The sequence below is a fragment of the Patagioenas fasciata genome, chromosome 9, assembly GCF_037038585.1.
Source record: "Patagioenas fasciata isolate bPatFas1 chromosome 9, bPatFas1.hap1, whole genome shotgun sequence".
Lineage (NCBI taxonomy): Eukaryota > Metazoa > Chordata > Aves > Columbiformes > Columbidae > Patagioenas > Patagioenas fasciata.
The window spans coordinates 6489810-6505305 of NC_092528.1; the positions used below are offsets into that span (position 1 = coordinate 6489810).

At 51.7% G+C, this 15496-nt stretch overlaps 1 long non-coding RNA gene across 7 annotated transcripts in view; it reads left to right on the forward strand.

Annotated features, from left to right (window-relative positions):
- The first annotated feature begins 8633 nt into the window (after positions 1 to 8633).
- LOC136105064 (uncharacterized) overlaps positions 8634 to 15496 on the forward strand; it is a 32272-nt gene continuing 25409 nt past the window's right edge. For all 7 annotated transcript variants that reach the window (XR_011740441.1, XR_011740445.1, XR_011740442.1 and 4 more), the window contains exons 1-3: positions 8634 to 8806; positions 9383 to 9531; positions 12035 to 12169. This is a non-coding gene — a long non-coding RNA (uncharacterized lncRNA). The remainder of the gene's footprint in view (positions 8807 to 9382; positions 9532 to 12034; positions 12170 to 15496) is intronic.

Consider the following 15496-nt stretch of genomic DNA (forward strand, 5'->3'; position numbering starts at 1 on the left):
GGGTCTGCAGCACTGCCCTGCACCTCTGCAGCCGGGTCCACAGCCCCATCTGCTCTACCATCCCATGATAAAAGAGAAAAGCCATACATGCTGGGCAGCTGAACTCTCCTACGCTGATGGTTTGCTGCAGGAGGCAGCCAGACCAGGATTTTCCTGGCTGACTAGATGCAGATAAGCTCTTCACACTTGGCTTCTGCGGGTATTTCCGTGGCTGAGCCGCGCTTGCAGCAGTCAAAGATCCTCATTTTGCTCAAGAGGCCTCTTCTCGCTCCTGCTTTATCCTCCCCTGCCGGCTGCTTCGTCCTGACTGCGCAGGCTGGAAATCCTCTTGCATGCTTAAGGCTCCTTTGGGTCCCCACACCAGTGGAAGTCCAAGGCAGTGGCCTTTGGGTGATGTGCCTTCTGCGTGGAAACCTGCCACTTTGCTTTCCTGAACGTTCATCCAGCAAATTGCTCTGTCTCCGTTCGAGGATCTTGCCAAATATATGGACTAGAAATGGCGGGAGATGCAGGCTAGCTTTTGTTCTTTTAATATTACATTTCAAGACTTCCTCCTTTATGTTGAAGGAGAGCCAAAAATCTTCCTTAGATCAACCTGTCTTCAAGCAGATATCCAACTTTTCTACCAGCTTCCTCCTTGTGTGTGCAGTGCTGTGCATTTGCTGTCTCTCCCAGCTCCTTAGCTTGAGGTAGGGCTTCCAAATTCCCTTTTTTGAAAGGGCTTTCCAGCTCCAGCACTGACCTGCATGGAAAATCGCCCTTTAGATAAGCGGAGCAGGAGAGGCAGTGCTGTTGCTGGTGGGAGGAGGCTCCTGGTTTGGCTCGTGCCCTCTGCAGTGATTTCTTTGTGGTCCTGAGCAGCCCAGGGACTGTCTGCCCAGGAGGAGGGCTGGGGAGAGATGGGAGCAGATGCCGAGATGTACAGAAAGAACCGGCTGAAAAAATACCTGCGTTTACAGCCCGCTCCCGCCATCCCTTTGATGGGGAGAGAGCCACAACATTATGGTAAAGGCTGAGGATTATTTTGTGCTGATGCTTTTTTTTTTCTGTTTTTGAATCATAGAATCATTTTAGTTGGAAGAGACCCTCAGGCTCATCGAGTCCAGTCATTAACCCAGCCCTGGCACTGCCCCATGTCCTGAGAACCTCATGTCCGTCTGTCCAGCCCTCCAGGGATGGTGACTCCAGCACTGCCCTGGGCAGCCTGTTCCAATGCCCCACAGCCCTTTGGGGAAGAAATTGTTCCCCACATCCAACCTCAGCCTCCCCTGGCGCAACTTGAGGCCGTTTCCTCTGCTCCTGGCGCTTGTTCCCTGGGAGCAGAGCCCGACCTCCCTGGCTCCAAGCTCCTTTCAGGCAGTTCAGAGATCAGAAGGTCTCCCCTCAGCTCCTGTTCTCCAGCTGAACCCCCAGGTCCCTCAGCCGCTCCCATCACACTTGTGCTCCAGCCCCTCACCAGCTCCGTTCCCTTCTCTCAGCTCGCTCCAGCACCCAACGTCTGGAGCCTCTGGCTGCTTGTAGGCCAATGTCACAGCTGTATAAGCTTCCAGCAACTGAGATGATGCTTGGAAACTTCTCTGCTGGCAAACTGACTTGACTCCTGACTGTCCACATCACATTGGCTCCATCCTTCAGTAAATCAAAACAACTTCTGTGGCAAAGGAGTAAAACTGTCCCTGAGTCTGCCCAGCCCCACAAGTGAGCGTGGTTTCGATGGGGGCAGGAGCAGTGTCCCAGCAGACCTGTGGCATTTCCACATGCAAAACCAATGGCCAGGTGTCACTTCTGTCCGGTTTGTTACCCTGACACACGTGCAGCCGGGACCCCAGGGACCAGCGCATCAGGCTCTTGCCCAAAGTCAGCAGCAGCAGAAAGCCTCGTGCCAGCCAGCTGAGACTGGATATAATGGAAGTAATGAACAGCACGGCTTCAAATTAAAATAAAGCTAATGGAAAGGGCAAGGACCTTAACTGTCACTCTGATGCATCTCAACAGAGTTGCTTATATGATGCTGAGCTCACCAAGTCTGGGTGGCGTGACCCGGTGGGCCTGAGGCGGGTGTGCCATCCTAATGATGCTCACCTGCCCCTCCCAAGGGGAGCGGGGTGAAGGGCTTGAGGAAGGAGGGATCGAGGGCAGACACCTTTATTTAATATGCCATGACAATGCATAACTAAAGCTCTTTATATCCCCGGATTTTGCTGAGAGGTGGCAGTTCTAGCATGGGGCTGAGAAGTCTGTCCCAGTCTTTCCAATGACACTGTTTTAACTTTCATCCCCTTCCTGCCGCTTTCCTGTTGCTGCTCTCAATTTGGAGGTGAGCGCTTTGTCCCTCAAACAAGGAGGCAAAGCTGGGAGAACTTTATTGGATATTAGGAAGCATTTATTCCTGGAAAGGGGCTGTGGGGCATTGGAACAGGCTGCCCAGGGCAGTGCTGGAGTCACCATCCCTGGAGGGTTGGACAGACGGACATGAGGTTCTCAGGACATGGGGCAGTACCAGGGGTGGGGGAATGGTTGGACTCGATGATCTTGAGGGGCTTTTTCAACCAAAGTGATTCTATGATTCTAATCCTGTTTTTTTTGTCCCTCCTTGATAAGGCCGATGAAATCTCTCCCACCCTGGTATGCTGCCTCTCCCCACCAGTTAGGAGCTTTTCATCATGGGAGGCTGAAAAACAAATAGAAACTTCCATTTAGTTTCCTTGCAGGTCTCCAAGCAGAGCAGCACAGCGGGTATGAGGCCGGTCTGCTCCCCACGTCACCTCTCACAGCTGCGGCTTTGGTTTGCAAATGCACGTGGGTAGCTCGGGAAGGAGTCTTTGTCAGGAGAGTGCTTTTGAGGAGGAAGGCTTTGTGTCTTGGATGCCATAAAACCACTTCTGGGAGCTTTGTCTCGCTCCTTAAGAGGTTTTGTTATCTAATTGAGAATTCAGCAAACACTCTCGTGTGTTAAGGAAATAGAGCCTGGACCAGCAGCACGTACAAGAGGGTGACCGGGGTGGGAAGAAATCCATTAAGGGCCCTGAGTGTGAAAACTTCTGTGTTGTGACCCCCAGGTATTTTCCTCCTCAGAAATGCCACCACATTGCCTTGTCCTTCCCTCAATTGGAAGAGGGGAAGGTGCTAAATGTCCTTGTGATTTGTTCGGATGGTTAAATCCCAGTACCAGCCTGTCAGGTTTTCCATGTGGTGACAGATGGGGAGCTTGCTGGTTCCCCAGGCTCTCCCTGAGCGCCCTTCCCCTTCCAGAATGCAACATGGATGCAGCAAAAATCAGCTTTAATCTCACCAAAATGCTTCACTGCGAGCCTCACTCTTGAGAGTGAGAAGCAAGGAGACCTTAACCTCCATTTCCCATTGAATGGGGTTCGGGGCTGCAAGAGCTGAGGCTGGAACGGCTGCAAGGGCTGGACTGGGGTGTACTGGGGCAGCTGTGGGTCCTGATCCCCGGTGGTGTTGTTACAGGAGGATCCAGCTTGGCAGAGCTGGGGCCAGATGTGGTACCCAGCCCCAGCAGCATCACTGCATACAATACAGCTCTCCCGAAAGCTTTGTGCTGCGGCCTCCTTTTGCACCAGAAATCGCTGGGAAGGGGTTGTACGTGCAGGGCTGACTCGGTGCCACCTGTCCCCTCTGAGCCATTGTCACCAACCCGCTGTCAGCTGCCTCTGCTTTCAGCCATCGCCAGGCTCCGCAGCACCGGGCTGGGGGTGAGCGTGTCCCCAATGAGGATGGGGGTGTCCCTGCACCCCTGACAGCCCATCGGCCTCTCCTGTCACTTTGCTGTTCCCCCCTGGGCTTTGCCCTCCCCTTCCCCGCGTCTCGCTGAGTGAGACAGGAGGGGAATTGAAACTCGGAGACCTGGCAAGCGGCATCGCTGAGGCCTCGACGGGAATCGATCCGTCAGTAACCTGAGCAGAAGGGCCATCTGCTGACTTGGGTGAAACGGCCTGATGATAAATTGGATTAGAAAAACCGCTGGATATCGGCGCTTGGGAATGCAGGATGGCGGAGACTGTGTTAAGGGAGAAGTGGAATAATAAATGGCTCCTTCTCGGAGGGTTTAAAGTGCTGCCTTTGCAGCGTGTGCCATTGAGGTTTTGCAAGGAGATGCGAGATTTCTCTGGCCTTGCCCCGCAGAGCTTCCCAGTCCCACTGGGGCTGTGGCCTCTGGCTGCACTGGTCAGGGACCCTACACCTCGTACCGCGTTCGGGGGTGCTGCTGACAAATGAGGCTGATTACAGCGAAGGGTGAGGTGGAGGAGCGACACGAAGCGATAGCGGGTCTCTGCGGTCTATCAGGGATTGTGAAAGCAGCCCGGGAAATCGAGCTTCGCGGAACGATTGCTCCATCTTTCCTGGAGGAAAAAGGGGAGAAGAGGCTTCCAAAACCCTCTCTCTTCCATGAGTGCATCTTTCTCCAAAAAGCTGGTCTGCTGTGTCTGTCTGCCTGGTAGAACTGGGCAACTCGCAGGGAAAGAGGGGCAGTGCCTGACCTGTCAAAATGCTTGTAATAGTGCGTGGGAGGGAATTTTCTTACAAAGCAAACCATGACAGCTTTGGAAATGTGGTCCAGGCCTCTTTGCAAGGTCTTCACTGAACCTCTGAGACACCTTCATGGTTGCTGCGCCCAAAACCTCGTGCAGGAGGGACACAAAAGCCAAAAAGAGTTGGTGCAGGTGAGACAGCTGTGCAAGGAGCCACACGAGGGACACATCTGGAGAGGTACACGGCCAGGCTGTGGGCATCCCCTGCCGCTTAGACCTGCACACATCTTTAGTTCAACTCAGCAAACACTTTCCGGCAGCGCAGGTGTTTCCTGGAGGAGCAGCAGGGTGACAATCCTGATCTGGGGCTGGGGCAACAGCCCTGTTTTGGCAGACTCCAGGTGCCAGCAAGGTGTATTGCGTGGAGGGCAGGAGGGATCTTGCTGGAGGCCGTGGGCAGGCTCAGGTTTCAAGATAGGAGAGCCAAGGGGGAGGACTGAGTCATGCAGCATCGCTTAAGCTGCTTCCCGAACCCCTTAGAGCCCAGCTTAAGGCAGCGAAGTGATGCTTGCAGCAGGCGTGAGGAGGAATCGCTGAGCAGCTGTGGGTCCCAGGCTCCTGGGGTGACCATCGCCCCATGGAGGGATCAGCACATGGGCAGGTAGAGAAATCAGAAAAGATGAATACATGTTGTGCTGCGGGAACAAGCCTCCCACGTGTGTTTCTAGCACAGCGATGTTCGCATCGGCTCTGTTTAATTCTGGGGTGCTTCTGCCTCTGCACGGTGACCCGGAGGAGCTGAGGATGGGACGCTCATCAGGAGACTCAATGGAGCATAAATACCGCCCGCATGTGTAGCAAACCAATAGCCGCATGAATATTTAGCATCTGCTGCTCTCCGCTCGGCAAGGATTTTCATGCCAGGTCCTCCTGCTCCTCCAGAGATGGTGCGATTGGGTTCTCGCGAGGGTGATGCTGCACGGGGGCGAGGGAAACAGCCGCTGCTGGGGACCGTGTGCTGTCGGGATGTGCCTTTCCGAGGAGGACGGCGACAAATGGCATCACTAACAGCTTGTGCGACAGCGGAGCCAGGAACAGCGAGGAACAGCTGGCAGCGGGCGCACGGCACCGCTGAACGCACCGGGGAGCTGCGGATCTATAGAGCTGCGTGGGGAATAAACCACCAAGCTGCTGACAGTTCCCCCATCCATCCTGCCCAAAACGGGGGAGAGGAGGAAACAGGTTCAAGCCTTGTCCCTCCCAGAGGTGGGACAGGGGTGGTGACACGGACCGCGGGCATTGATCAGCTTGGAACAGCGCGATTGTAACGGCTGGTTGGAAATGAGACCTGGAACGGGAGGGATACAGCAAACATTGGAAGCGTGTTGAAACCAGGAGACGCCTGGGGAAATCCGAAGGGAAACAGCGTAACATTTAAATGCGTAACTCTATCCGGACGAGTTGATTAAAATGTCACTAACTCCTAGGAAAAAACCAGGTCTTTATGCTGGCCCCTAATACTACGAGCTGATCTGGAAAGATGTGGCTTGCAAAAAGGCACCTCCTGGGGAGATGTGGTGAGTAATTGGGTTGTGAACCGGCCCCAACGAGGCTCCAAGGAAGAATAACTGCGGTCCTTGTCCCTGCGAACAAGAGGGCTGGTGTGTGAGGTCAGGCTGGCTCCTGTCCCCTGCCTGTCCCCAGCACGCTCCCAATCTCAGGGACCATCTGAACCCCCTTGCTGTGCCTTTCCTACAGCATTTCTGTAACCGTGCAGAGGCTTTGTAAGATTTCTATGACTCATTCATACTCAAATGAGTGTATAATGACTTCCCACCAGCTTGGACTATGCTTGGGACCACATCCACCTAGCAAGTTCCTCACCCACAGCAACCTCCCCTGCTCTGGCTGCTCGGCTTATGAGTTGAGGGCCATCAGGAAACTTGGTTGCAGATGCAGGTTTGCGGTGTGAAACTCTTTCTGGCAAAGGCTCAAAGCAAAGGTTGTTAAGATGCAAGACACCTTCCCCTGGAGACTGAGTTTGCTAATTAAAAATGCATTAATAAATCCAGTGTTTTGGTCATAGACATATAGTGAAGGAGCTGTCAGGAGCTATTAAGTGTAGTGAGGAGGCAGCTCCAGATGAGTAAATGTCTTGAGCACAAGGCACGTGCAGGATCGGGGTGTCTGGGCCCGGCTTGAGAGATCACAGAATCATTTTGGTCGAAAAGCCCCTCAAGCTCATAGGGTCCAACCATTCCCCCACCCCTGGCACTACCCCATGTCCTGAGAACCTCATGTCCGTCTGTCCAGCCCTCCAGGGATGGTGACTCCAGCACTGCCCTGGGCAGCCTGTTCCAATGCCCCACAGCCCTCTGGGGAAGAAATTGTTCCCCACATCCAACCTCAGCCTCCCCTGGCGCAACTTGAGGCCGGTTCCTCTGCTCCTGGCGCTTGTTCCTGGGGAGCAGAGCCCGACCCCCCTGGCTCCAAGCTCCTTTCAGGCAGCTGCATCCTCCCCTCGTCCCTGGAAGGACTCCTTGAATCACCCACCATACATCACGGATGGCTTAGGGGAGCTGAGCGAGCCCGTGAAAGGTTAAGTGGTGTCACCGTCTCCTGGGTTAATGATGTCCCCGGATGATGCAGGCAGAACATTATTTACTGAGGACACCAAGCAGGCGGTCGTTCTTTGGGAGAAAGTGATAAATCTTGTTACGTCTCAGTGATCCCATCACTGTTACTGCAGCAGCGCGGGGCTGTGCTTGTTCCAGGGGCAGGGTGGATGCGTTTTGCTTTTGTTAAAGGAGACAGACACGGTAACAAACCAAACGCTGGGGTTTTTTGGCACATTTTCTAGGGAGAAAACCTTGGGGAGGCCAGGTAAGGGGGCAAGTCCTCATGGAGGTGGAATCGGAAAGAGATGAGGATGCAAAGACCAGCCGTTGTTTTGCAGAAGTGAGGAGCTTATTCACATACTGGAAGGCAGCAACATCATGGTTTAAACATGGGTTTAACAGCTCCTGCTCGAGGCTCCTTGAGCTTAGCGACAAGAACGTTCATAGAGCGGAGGCTGGGGATAAGGGGAAAATGAAGGCACCACGATCCGCAGTTGTACAGAAGAGTCCTACTGACAAACCAGAGCAGCTGTAAGCTCTGTTTTCCTTAAAAATGTTGAACCTTCCCTCAATTTGCCCCCAGCCTTTGGTTTCATCCTTTCTGGGTGAGGTGACCTTGTCCTCCTTGGGAAGAGTCTTCTTGGCTGGTTGGGAAAAGCATCTTTCTGTCTTGTCAACCTACTCAAGCGCTTCAGAAGGGCCATCGATAAATGGATTTTTCTTGGCTCAGGCCCTGCCCAGTTCAGTTCTTTGATAATTTAACGTGCCATTTCCTGATGTGCTGCTAAAATGTAGAGCGCGAGAGGAGGCAGATCTTGCCTGCGGAGATGGGGGTCGCGTCCTGCTGGAGGAGGGGACGTAGCGGCGTGTCACCCAGCGCAACCTCTGCCGTGTCCAGAGACGATTGTTGTTAATTGAATTGAAGAAGACAAATGGCCATTAGCTCAGTCTCCAAAGGACAATAACCGTACTAATAATGAAGCTGAACTCCCCGATACTGATCTTTAGTATCTGTGAAGTTATATAATTGATGGAATATCATTAAGTGAGAGGAAAACGTCCAAATATAGGGTGGGGAGGGGGGAAGGGAGTTTACAGAATTTGCTGAGATCTGATGCTTACAGCAACACTTCAGAGCCAGCTTTTCTGAAGCACCGAGACCTTTGAGTCTCATTTTTTATCCTCTCTTTTTGTTTTTTTTAAGACAAAATTACATTCCAGGCAATGATTGCGGTGACATTAAGCTCAAGTGATCAAAACCTGTTTTGCCGCACCAATGTCAGGCTGCCGAAGGGACAAGCGCCTGTGATGGATGTTTGGTATCTGCCCATCTTCCTTGATACGCGTCCCAGGAGGAAGGCAGGGGACAACCTGCTCAGCTCAGCGATCCCCTGGCATCACCACAGCCTCTGGAGCCGCGTTTCCCAAAGAGCTTTGGGCCGTGGTTGCAGGGGAGGGGATCACACTTGGTGCTGCTGTGGGGCAGAGTGGGTTTTCTGTCATAATCAGACTTTTCCTTTGCAGGTTCTGAAGAAAACTTGAGGGAAGAAAAGCTTTCTATTATTAACATCGAGGCAAACAAACCATGGCACCATTTGGCCACCACTTCCAAGTCCCTCCAGAGCAAGGAGGGTGAATTGGACGCATCTTGGAGCTGCAGACTTGGTTCACGATGATGACAAATAGAAAAATTCCCAGGTGACAACGCAATTAATTACGTTGATCATGCCCCGCCGACAGCCCCACGTGCTCATTGCGGGGCAGGTTGGTTGGTTAAAGGCACGTGGGCTCGAGGGAAAAACCTTCCTTGTTCTTCTGGGGGGACTGCAGACATTTGGTGGGGTGCACAGGTAAATTTGCTTCCCTGGAAGCAAAAACATTGCTGCTGTTCCAGAAACCTTGTGCATGGTCTTCCATAACAATCGCGGTCTCGTAACTGCATGCTCTCCAATAACATCACCTAAGTGATTTCCCCCTAGGCAATAAGGTTAAGTCATGGGAAACAATTTCTATTTTTAATAACATTTTTGCTAAATATCCTGTCCCTGACTTTCCCCAGAGGCTCAGAATCCATCTGCAATAAGGGGGCTTTTAAAGGGCTTTAATAATAAATATAATACTGCCATTCTTTTATGCTTGTAACTATTCACGCTTGAGTGAATTCCCTGATCTTTTTATGGGTCTGTTGAAATATATCGCGCAAGTCAAGGGCAGGCCTGTTTTTAAGCTTCTTGCGTTCCCCCTGCTTTAATTCTTTTTATCTCTTGGTAACAGTCCGGATAATGTGGTCCTGCTGTTGTATTTATCCACGTACAATAGCAGCCAAGCCCAGAGAGCAGCACACAACCCCTGCTGTCCCCAGGGAGGGATGAGCCCTGTTTTCCAAGAGGACTGTGGCTACCCAGCGCTGTCTGTAGAAGATGGTAAGAGCTCCTGTATCATACCAAGAAGTCCCCCAGCGTCCTGGCTGGTACCAGCACTGGTGTGGCCAGCAGGCCCAGGGCAGTGACCGAACCTGTGCTGGGACCTGGGGAGGACAAACCGCCAATCCTGGGGGCAATTTTGGGTGCCTCACATCAAGAAAGGCCTTGAGGTGCTGGAGCGAGTTGAGAGAAGGGAACGGAGCTGGTGAGGGGCTGGAGCACAAGTGTGATGGGAGCGGCTGAGGGACCTGGGGGTTCAGCTGGAGAACAGGAGCTGAGGAGAGACCTTCTGATCTCTGAACTGCCTGAAAGGAGCTTGGAGCCAGGGGGGTCGGGCTCTGCTCCCCAGGAACAAGTGCCAGGACCAGAGGAAACGGCCTCAAGTTGCGCCAGGGGAGGTTGAGGTTGGATGTGGGGAACAATTTCTTCCCCAAAGGGCTGTGGGGCATTGGAACAGGCTGCCCAGGGCAGTGCTGGAGTCACCATCCCTGGAGGGCTGGACAGACGGACATGAGGTTCTCAGGACATGGGGCAGTGCCAGGGGTGGGTTAGTGGCTGGACTCGATGATCTTGTGGGTCTCTTCCAACCAAAATAATTCTATGATTCTGTATAAGTACTACAACTCGTGAGAGACCTCACCAGCATGACCAAGGGCAGAGGGGCTGCCACCAGCCCCACCTCCAGTCTCCCAGATAGACACCCCACTTGACATGGCAGAGAGCTTTGGAGCCATCAGAAATGCATTTTTACCCCGTTTACAAAAAAAAAAAATGCAAAAAATCTCTTAAGTATCTTTTCAGCCCATCCCCATATATGTCTTGCAAAGAAAAATGTTCCCTCCCCATTCCTTTTTTTACTCTTAGATTTCAGCCTGCCTGGAGGTCCTGGGACTTTCTCCTCTGAGGTTCCTTTAGAGCTGAAGAAGCTGTCAGGGCCTTATGTGCATTAACTGCCCTGAGCAGCCTCACCTGGAACCTCCACCCACCCATCCTCTGCCCACCGCTCCACCAGCTTCATTTAAGCTCAGGTCTGAGCCTTTAGGCCTGCCCTGAATTATGCTTTTGGTATGTCTGTGTCAACTCCCCTCATCTGCTGCTACAGGACCTCCGTGGCTTCTTTCCTTAGGTATTTTTTTAAACTCCGAGCTGTTGCTTTCTTTCTTTGACCTCTTTCATCTCAGAGCTTTCTTCTGCTGAGCAGCCAGGCTTGTGTTTCTGCCCTAGATGTGTCTTTGCTCAGCTTTTCCTCCTGACCGAGCTTGCATCAGCTGGAGCCAGGGAAGTCCTTGGCTGACTTGGTGGCAGAGCCGAGGGAGTTTGCCCTCTGAGCATGACAGGCAGGAAGATGGGAATTTCTGAACTAATTTGCTGTAAACAATGATCCGTAATAGGTCACTTATCTCCTCAGCAACTCAGCAATTAAATCCATCAGAGGCATGAGTGTAATTGGACTGCTAGCGATTAGCACTCGCAAGTGCTGGAGGAGTCCGGAGGGCCCTTCCGGTGATTTCCATCGTACTGCTTTGGATGGTTTTTGTCTATTTGCTGAGCTCTTTGAGCCCAGGAATGCCATTTCCTCACCCAAGGGCAGCAGAGCACCCCAGGATTTGAGGTCTCTAGAACAGAAAGCCCCCAGGTAAGGGGAAGGCATGGAGGACCCTCATGATGATGGACCTTTATGCAGAGACGGTGATTCAGGACTGACTCCCGGTTCGCCCTGGAGTCTGCCTGCTACACTAAAGCAAAGCCAAGTGCTACAGAAATGTGTTTGCATTTTGAGAGAGACCAGCTGATGGTGGGAAGAAGGACAAGGAATTACTGGAGAGTCCAGCGCAGGGACACAAAGATGCTGAGGGGTCTGGAGCATCTTTGTGCTGAGGAGACACTGAGAGAGCTGGGGCTGTTGAGCTGGAGAAGAGAAGCTGAGAGGGATCTGATCAATGGATCAGTAGCTCAGGGTGGGTGTCAGAGGATGGACCAGACTCTGTTCAGTGGTGCCCAACGCCAGGGTGAGGGGCAACGGGCACAGACTGAAACACAGGAGGCTCCATCTGAACATGAGCAGAAACTTCTTTGCTGGGAGGTGCCAGAGCCTGGCCCAGGCTGCCCAGAGCGGGTGTGGAGTCTCCTTCTCTGAGACATTCAAACCCGCCTGGACCCACCTGTGTGATCTGCTCTGTGACCCTGTGTGAGCAGGGGTTGCACTGGGGGAGCTACAGAGATTCTGAAACCCAACCAGGCTGGGATTCTGTGGGTCAAAGCAGGGTCTGTTACTGGAGGTCTTGGTGGCTCTGCTGTGCTTTGGTTTCTCCCTGAAGGAGAAGGGGTCAGTTGGGAGTAAGGTGGGGACCCTTAATTGCTGCCTGATTCCTGTGAGGTGTCACAGTGAGGCTGGGGAGCACCTTACGGCAAGTATTTGGGCCATCCCTGCTCACTTTTATGCTTGTAACTGTTCATGCTTGAGTGAATTCCCTGATCTTTTTATGGGTCTGTTGAAATATAGGACAAACTGCTGGAAGTTGGAGATGCAAAACTGCCAGAAGTCACTAATTACTTGGATGCATGCAAGCCAAAACCCACCAATGTGGACACCACCCAAGCAATCGCAGCATGGAGCGCTGGTCTGTCCCTCCTGCAGGTAAGAACAGCTTTTGCTCATGCATTTGGTTTCACACCAGGGGAGGCTGAGGTTGGATGTGGGGAACAATTTCTTCCCCAAAGGGCTGTGGGGCATTGGAACAGGCTGCCCAGGGCAGTGCTGGAGTCACCATCCCTGGAGGGTTGGACAGACAGACATGAGGTTCCCAGGACATGGGGCAGTGCCAGGGCTGGGGGAAGAGTTGGACTCGATGATCTGGAGGGTCTTTTCAACCAAAATGTTTCTATGACACCCAAAGAAATAGAATCTCTCCCAGCTAAAAGAGGAACTTATCAGAAAACATATATTCTCAAGAACTGGGACTAACCAAGAAAAAAATTCAAGTTCTTGACTGAAAATGTTTCTAATCCCGGGTCAGAAAGCATGAAGGAGCTCTTTGAATTCCCAGTACAGAGCAGAAACTTTGCCAAGATCAGCCTTTGCCGGAGGAGTTTGGGCTGGGGCCAGCGTGGGCAGCTGGTGCCCTCCTGCTCAGCGGGTCTCTGGGGACATCTGCGGAGTGGCTCGCTGAGATTGCCAGCAGTGGCCGCTGATGACAGAGGCTCTGAGATGGCTCTGGCCACTCACCTTGAAAATCAGGGACTTTCATGTCATTTCCAGTTGGGCCGTTAAGTATCGAAGCCCATAAAATCATTCATCCTGTTCTGCTGCGGCCTCTTCCTTCAGCCGCCCCCTCTCCTCCGTGATAAACTGCTTCATCCTATAGGGTTTGCCTGAGTTACTTTGGATTTCAGCCATATATATATATATTATTTTTATCTATCCTGCTATTTTGCTTGGCTTTGGAACATCCAGGATCACTCTTTTATCTGTAATTTTAACAGCGAGGACGTGAATTAGAGGATTTTTATTTCACTTGTGGGTTTCCGTTCACTACTGTGTGTTAGAACCAAACGTTGCTTCAACACAATAATAATAAATATCCTTTGTCTTCCCTGTTATAATGTAGTGATCTGCTTGCCTGTGTGAGAGAACAGTCTGCAATATCACCACCCAAAGTCCCCAATATTTCTGCCGTATCCCAGTTAATTATATTGTGCTGCTGTTTCATATGGAGCCCAGTAGGATCATTTTGCTGCAAACATTATTTTAGGGGGAAAGTAGATGCTATTAAGCTTTACAAACAATTTTTTTCTAAGGGATCAAACCCACCCAAGTCTGGCTTTGTACAGAAGTCCCAGGAGGAATCTGCGCTGCAGATGTACACGCTGGTGGAGCTGGCAGGATTTAACCAGAGAAGCACGGAACTTCTTTTTGATTGAAAAAGAAATTACTATCGGGATAGCAAAAGTGATTGTCATCAGTTATGGACTGTTCTAGGGCCTTGTCTTTTCCCCTCTGTCCTGCCAAAACTAATACGATGGGTCTCACTGCAAAACAGATTACAATGTGGTAATTCAAGGGAAAGAAAATGCTGTGGGTTTTTAGTGGGAACTTCGGAGGTGCCTTTTATTTTTGACAAATCAAACAGTCCCATTTGTGCAGCTTTGATGGTATCACAAAGCTGAGCACATCTGGGGACCTTTTGCAGTGACACCATCTCCGGGGACCTGCTGGTCCTTAACTGTCTGTTGAGGTCCAGTTTGTCTCATTCACGTCATTTTGTAGCCACCTGCTTGTTCTTGTCGTTGTCTGTTGAGGACAACTGGGTGTCCGCTCCCTGAAAAGTGGTTCAGGTTTGATGAGCCAGGTGTGATTGTAATGGTTGCAATGGGGACACTGCTGACCTCAGGTCATTGAGGGACGTGGGATGGACTTGGGCCATGTTCTGGGAAACCCTCTGCAAAGCATCAGAAATGAAGCTTAGTAAGACCTGAGATCAACAGCAAGGTCCTCCTGACCAGCCTGGCTTTAAAACTTGGTCCAGCTGAGAAGCAGCAATAATTACTGATGTTTTCTGTAGCTTTTGTGAACAGCATTTCCATTTAAATGCTTGGTCTGACCTTCCTCTCAGGCAGAATAAATAACCAATAAATTATTCAAAGAAGCATTTAGCATAGGTGAAAATTAACACTTCCATCGGTGCAGGCAATCAGATTCTGGGCGGGTTGGGCACTGGTCTGGCGGCCGGGTGGGATGGGGAGCAGCCAGGAGGTCCACAAACCCTTAGATCATCTGCTCTTCTTCATCACAGCCCTCCAGGCCCATAGAATCACAGGATGGTTTGTGTTGAAGGGACGTTCCCAGCTCCCCCAGTGCCCCCCCTGCCATGACAGGGACATCTTCACCAGCTCAGGTTGCTCAGAGCCCCGTCCAGCCTGGCCTGGGATGTCTCCAGGGATGGTTCATCCACCACCTCTCTGCCCAACCCGGGCCAGGCTCTCAGCACCCCGAACGGAGATGTAGGGAACATGGGATGTTCCTCCCGAGGCTGGGAGGGAATCCCGGTGCCTGGATGGAGCTGTGCAACAGAGGAGAAGTGGAAGGAGTACTCATGTTAGTTCATGATGAGACAGCCTAAAACATAAGCGTGGAGCAATCTCCCTTGCCCATGGAAGAAAAGAGAGATTTGCCAGCTCTGGTGGCTTTTGCTCCCTCTCATAAGGCAAAAAATTTACGGTTTGCAAATGAAAACGGCAGGTGAGAAACTAGATCCCACCACATGGAAATCAGGATGGGTTAGAGAAGATATCAAGAATTCATTACTGAAAAGATATGCCAGGGGAGGTTGAGGTTGGATGTGGGGAACAATTTCTTCCCCAAAGGGCTGTGGGGCATTGGAACAGGCTGCCCAGGGCAGTGCTGGAGTCACCATCCCTGGAGGGTTGGACAGACGGACATGAGGTTCTCAGGACATGGGGCAGTGCCAGGGGTGGGTAACGGTTGGCTTGTTGATCCTGAGGGTCTCTTCCAACCAAAATGATTCTGTGATTGTTTGGCACGATGTCCTTTCATATTTAATCACTGCAGGTAATTTTTTAAAATAACAAAATAACAAAAAAATAGTCTGTACTGCTAAGTCACCCGGGAGGCGCAGTGTGACACAGGCAGCAGTGGGGACAGGACACTCGCTCCCTCACTCTCATCCACATCATGTTCTACAAGCAAGGCAGGGGATGCTTGAAAAGAAAGAGAGTGGTATTAGTGTAGTGATGAGACTGCAATTGGGGAGGACATGTAGCAAATACACCATTCCGAATACAGCCTCTCACAGACTGATTGGGAGGTTTGGCAGTAAAACAGGGTCTGAGAACACCCGGTTTAGCCTTAAAAACCATCGCAGGCAGCCCGTGCTTGGCACTGCTCGGTTTTGGAGTGAGATGCAAAACTCAAGTCCATCATAAGTGAGAAAACTCTTGAGGGGAA